Genomic DNA, 6,000 nt, shown 5'->3' on the forward strand with positions numbered 1-6,000 from the left:
CTAAGAAGATTATCAAGATCATCGCCATATGCAGGAATTTCCTATGGAATGGTGGCAATGAACTGTCCCATAAGGCATTGGTAGTTTGGGAAACTCTGTGCTTACCTAAAACAGCTAGTGGTTTAAACATTGTTGACCTTGCTATTTGGAACAAAGCTTCCATCCTTAAACACCATTGGAATCTTTGCTCAAAAAAAGATAGTCTATGGATCAAGTGGGTGCACATGTACTATATCAAAGGCATGGAAGTAAGACTTGTGGAAGCTAAGCAATCCTCCTAGATGATTCAAGATCATCAAAGCAGGAAAATATGTGGAAGCAGCAGGGATAGATCTTTCTCAGTGGCTCTCAGGCTCTACATTCTCTATTAAGATGGTATACAACTAGTTGAGAGCTGTTTTTCCTAAGGCAAGATGGAGGAGACTTATATGTAACAATTTGTGCTCCCCTAGATAGTCTTTTATTCTTTTTTATAACACTGCAGGGGAAACTTTACACTGGGGATCGACTGCTAAAATGGGGACTGCTTTCTAATTCTATTTGTCCACTATGTGACATGGTGGAGGAATCTGTCCCTCACTTATTTTTCGGCTGTCTTGTTTCCTCTTCTATCTTGCAAAGAATTCTTACCTGGCAGGGAATTATCAGAACACCAAGGCCTTGGCAAGATGAGATTTAATGGGCTATTAGTTATGCCAATGGCAAAAGCACAAAGGTTGAAGTGTTTAGAACATCTTTGGTTGCTACTGTTTACTTTGTTTGGCAAACAAGGAATCACAAAATCTTCCAACAATAGTCAAAACCTGGGGATATGATTGTGAAGCAGATTGTCCGAGAGGTGATATGTCGACTAGATACTGTTGGTAGAATCGCTAGTCTAATCGAGCATCTGAACTTTTATCCTTAGAAGTTGGGTGCGCAGATGTTGGTAATGTTGCTAATCAACATGTGTAGGGGTTCTTCATGGTTAGGATGACTGTAGTGAGTAGGCTAAATTGCATGGGTGAGTTGTCCAGAGGCTGGGATCTGTCTAGCCCTACAGTTTTGTTTATCTTCATGCATGTCATATGAGTAGTTATAGCTTACAACCCCAAAAGAATAGTACTGTTTGTGAAAACTCTATAACGCTGAATGAAATTGCCAACCAAAGATACTTAAAAGAACAAAAGTAAATAGTTCTCCATGAATCCAAGATGGAGTCTCACCAAAAGTAGTGCAAGAGATGTGGAATTTCCTAACGGCGTGGCTCAAGCTGATCCGTGCTAGTCCCTGAAATCAAAAATGAAAGTTTTTGGCCGAATGACCAATCTTCACATGCCTAGTATGTATCATAAATTCTTTTCCCAAAAAGTGAGACAAGATGTAATTAAATCATGAGAAGTATTTATATCAAATTCATAACTTTAAACACTTGAAATGGGTCAATAATGTAAAACACCTTTACAATCAACTTTTTTTACTTCGGTCAGCTGAAAAGGGATATATGAGCCATTCTTGTAACGACGAGTGGAATAACTCACTTTTTTAACGGAAAGCATGTTTGCTCTAAATCGTATAATACAATGGTATATTTGGACATTTTTCCTTTATTAAATTCACTATCATAAATATTATTTTCTCTCGTATCCCGAGTTTCAAAGGCATCGCTCAAAAACTTTTTTGGGAGAAGATGATGATACTTAATGGGTACAATTACATATAAATTGTGTTCAACCTCCTATGTGAGGCAACTTACATGATGTTTTAGATATTGTGGCATTTGGAGTTGACAACGAGCTAGGTGTCTCCTCTATTCTTTGATATACCTTGGTCCTTGGTGGACCTCGCTTCTTTTATTGGTGGGTGCATGCATGCCTAGAGGTTTATTGATATTTGTAAATGTCCATAAAAGTTCCAATGACACTGTGGGGAGGTCTAGTCATGTAAATGGAATCTATATATTTACTTCTCATGCTCTTTTCGTATTTATGTATTTTGGCTAAAGGCCTAATTAAGTTTTGAGTCAAAGAGAGACCTTTTAATCGAAATAGTCAAGATGGTTTTCAAATATTCAAGTAACATTTCAAACTTTGAATAATGGTGAATGAAAAGAGATGAAGTGTCGTGCTGCACTTATCTTTTAGAATGGTGACATATGTCCAAATAAAAATAAAAGAGAGTTTGAAAAATGTACTTCTCTGGGAGACATTCAACCATAGAGTATTTCTCTTCCTTGTCCTCTGTCGCCTTTCATAAACTAGAACCACGACCATAGCCCGTAGTACCACGGACAATTTTGCATCATATGTAATCAAATACTAAAAATTGAGTTATTCAATTTTCTTGCATCTTATCTTACTAAAGGTTCAACGTTAGGTTTAGAAAGCTTTCAAAAAAAATTCTTCGAATGAAAGCTTTTAAATGGACTAAATCGTTTCTTGGATCCCATCTCATAAATGTTAATTCTTTTTGTTACCGGTTATTTCATTGGGAAAAAAGAAAAAATCAACTTTTCGGTAGGTTATAAATGTCAAATCAATATTCTTCTTCTTCTACTATTTTTGGTCAAAGATGATTTCTTTAATAAACCATGTGCCCGTGTTATTCAATTGTTTATGATTACAAAGAAGAGAGAAATTGAATTTTTAATTAAACGTGTGTGGTACACATACTTTAATAATTATAATATCGTTCTCTTCTTCAGGGTAATACGTTGGCTAGACTGTAACGTTAATTTTCTCTCTCCTCTCTCTAAACCCTCCCGTCGCAAGTTAGTAGCCTGACTAATGGGCATCGTCGGCGACTATGGGATGGGGAAGAGCAAAGAAAAACACCACGAGAATGCCGCAGTCACCAGTCATGACGCAGGGAGATAGTCTTCATATTACTGGAGGTGGATCGATGGGTGTGCAAAACTCACTGATCTAGATCCCAGATCCCAAATTGGTGTTGTTCAATCCTCAACATATGGACCCAGATGTGGGCATAGAAAAGGGCCCAGTAACGGTGGAGATGAATACTGGGGTTCCTAAGCAAACCGCAGAGATTGTGCAAATGGGGAATATAGCGACAACGGGAATTCTGCCACAAAAAGAAAAAACAGCGGAATTGGAGGGGAGAAAACCCGCAACGAATGAGTCACAAACTCAAGCTACTAGAACGGGTGAACAGACATGGGCAACCGTTGTTGCTGGTAATAAGATGGCAGCTAGGGGCATGGACCTAAAATTCGTGGCACCGAAAATTATAGATGGAGTGAAAATTGCGAAATTAGAGATGGAGGATATAGAGACAGAGGTGGCGAAATGGAAGTTATCAGTGGTGCTATACATGATAGGAAACTCGCCGTCGATGGGTGCTATCGATAGATTTCTTGCATCGAATGGTAAGTACTCCCAGAAACCACAAGTATTTTACCACAACGAGGACTATTTTGTGATTCGATTCAACACAATGGAAGAAAGGGATGGGATCCTTTACTCGAGCCCCAACAATAAATAATAGGCCTGCAGTAGTTAAAGCATGGTCACCTGATTTCAATATCCATGAGGAGGTCTTAAGCTCAATACCACTATGGCTTAAGCTCCCAAACCTACCATTAAGCTACTGGAGTATGTCGTTCCTAAGCAAAATTGGCAGCACACTAGGAAATCTTATATATGCAGACGAGTGCACCACTAATATTGCTCGAATATCCTATGCCAGGCTACTGGTTGAAATGAACATTACGAAGCCTCTTCCTAGAGTGGTTAAAGTCCAGGACCCATTTGGCAAGGTGTTTGATCAGCCTCTACAGTATGAATGGGAACCTGAATATTGCCACACATGTATGCAAGTAGGCCACTGCTGTAGGACTAACAGGCAGCAGAATCAAGGGGCTCAGGAAGGTCAGTTCAAACAGGTTGAGCAGGCTGAGAAACGAAAGCAAGCAGAAAAGGGGAATAAAATTCAACTAGCTAATCAATATGATAGAAGGCAAGCAAAACCATCGCAGCGATGGCAAATGAATGGGAAAGTAGTAACTCAACCGAAACCAGTGGAGGGTAGAACTGGGCCGAATGACAAATTAATGGATGAGAGTGTACAAGAAACAGAATGGGTACAACTGATAGACAAGGCTGTGGCAAGATCTCCAAACAAAAGCCCAAGAGGGAGTATGGCGTTAAAAATACAAAACGCTTTTAATCCCTTGGTTACTCAAATGGCAAATGCTACAGGAACTAGCTGTGGCAGCACATGAAGGGGAAAGGAAAGGGGTCATATGGAGCAAGAAGTTGGTAACAACCCCATTCTAAATCCAGTATGATAATAACCTGGAATGTGAGGGGACTAAATAAAGCACACAAGCAAAAGGAGATGAAAGAGTTTGTTAGAAAGAATAAAATGGCATTAATAGCAGTCATAGAGCATAGGGTAAAGGAACAAAAGGAAGAAAGTGTAATAAAGAAAATTTCCCCTGGATGGTGCTGGACATCAAACAGCAGCCCTGGTACAAAGAGTAGAGTATGGGTGATATAGGATCCAAATATCATGGATTTCTCAGTGATTGACATGGACCCCCAGTACATCCATGGTGTGGTCAGGTTCTATAGATCGAATATCGCAGTCTCAGTAACAGCAGTATATGGGCTGCACACAATACATGATAGGAAACCACTCTGGGCAAAACTTGAACGAATAAATAACTCTTAACAAGGACCATGGCTTGTCATGGGAGACTTTAACACATTGCTGAACACATAAGACAGACAATGTGGTGTAGAGGTTCAGGATGTGGAAACGAGAGATTTCAGATATATGGTCATCAATACTGGAATGATGGTGTTTCCAACTACTGGGAGGGCCTATACATGGACAAATAATCACACATATAGCAGGATTGATTGGGGACTAGTTAATGCGGAGTGGATGACACATATACCTACACATCATATTGTCCTTATGGAGCCTTACTTTTCAGACCATACACCCCTACAGATACAAATACATAGAGAAGCACCGGGTGGAAGGAAACCTTTCAGATTCTTTAATTGTTTAGCTGAGCACCAGCAGTTCATGCCTATAGTAAAAAAAAGGGTGGTCCAAAACTACCACTGGGGGGAAAATGAATCAAGTATGACAAAAAATAAAGTGCCTCAAAGTGGAGCTTAAAGGACTGAATGCTAAAGAATTTGTGAAAACATAAGAGAAGTTGGAGCAAATCCGGTCCCAATTAAAGCAGGTACAACAACAGAGGGCTCACATCCCACATGACACTACAAGCATCCAACAAGAACTAGATCTGAGGAAAGAACTAGAGAAATGGGGAAACATCGAGGAAAGAATGTACAAGCAAAAGTCTAGAGTCCAATGGTTAAATCTAGGGGATTCAAATTCAGCCTATTTCTTTGCTCAAATGAAGAATAGGAATGCCACAAATGGAATCAGAAGATTAATGAATGAACAAGGAAACACCTTATTAATAGAGGAAGATATTGAATTGGAGGTCATCACTTTCTACAAAAGACTACTAGGCTCCTTCGCTAGTAGACTGCCTGCTATCAACCCCAACATAGTAAAGCTTGGTCCAATTCTAAATGCTACCCAACAGAGAGAATTGATCAAACCAGTTGCTAAAGAAGAAGTATGGCTGGCCCTAAAGGATATCGATGACTCAAAGGCTCCAGGATGTGATGGTATGAACGCTTATTTCTTTAAGAAGGCATGGCCAATTATTGGAGAAGACATGACTGATGCTATTTTAGAATTCTTCAGAACCTCCAGTATGCTGAAAATTATAAATTGCACATCAGTTACTCTAATACCGAAAGTTAAGAATCCAGCAACCATAAAGGAATGCAGGCCCATCTCATGCTGCACCACCCTATACAAGATTATCTCTAAGATTTTGACTAGAAGACTCCAACAGGTCATGGAGTATCTAGTGGATAAATCACAATATGCATTTGTTCCTGGTAGAGTAATCACTGACAACATTATCCTAAGCCACGAACTGGTTAAAGGATATGGCAGGAAAGGAGT

Source organism: Lycium barbarum, chromosome 8 (genome assembly GCF_019175385.1).
Source record: "Lycium barbarum isolate Lr01 chromosome 8, ASM1917538v2, whole genome shotgun sequence".
NCBI classification, from domain to species: Eukaryota; Viridiplantae; Streptophyta; class Magnoliopsida; order Solanales; family Solanaceae; genus Lycium; species Lycium barbarum.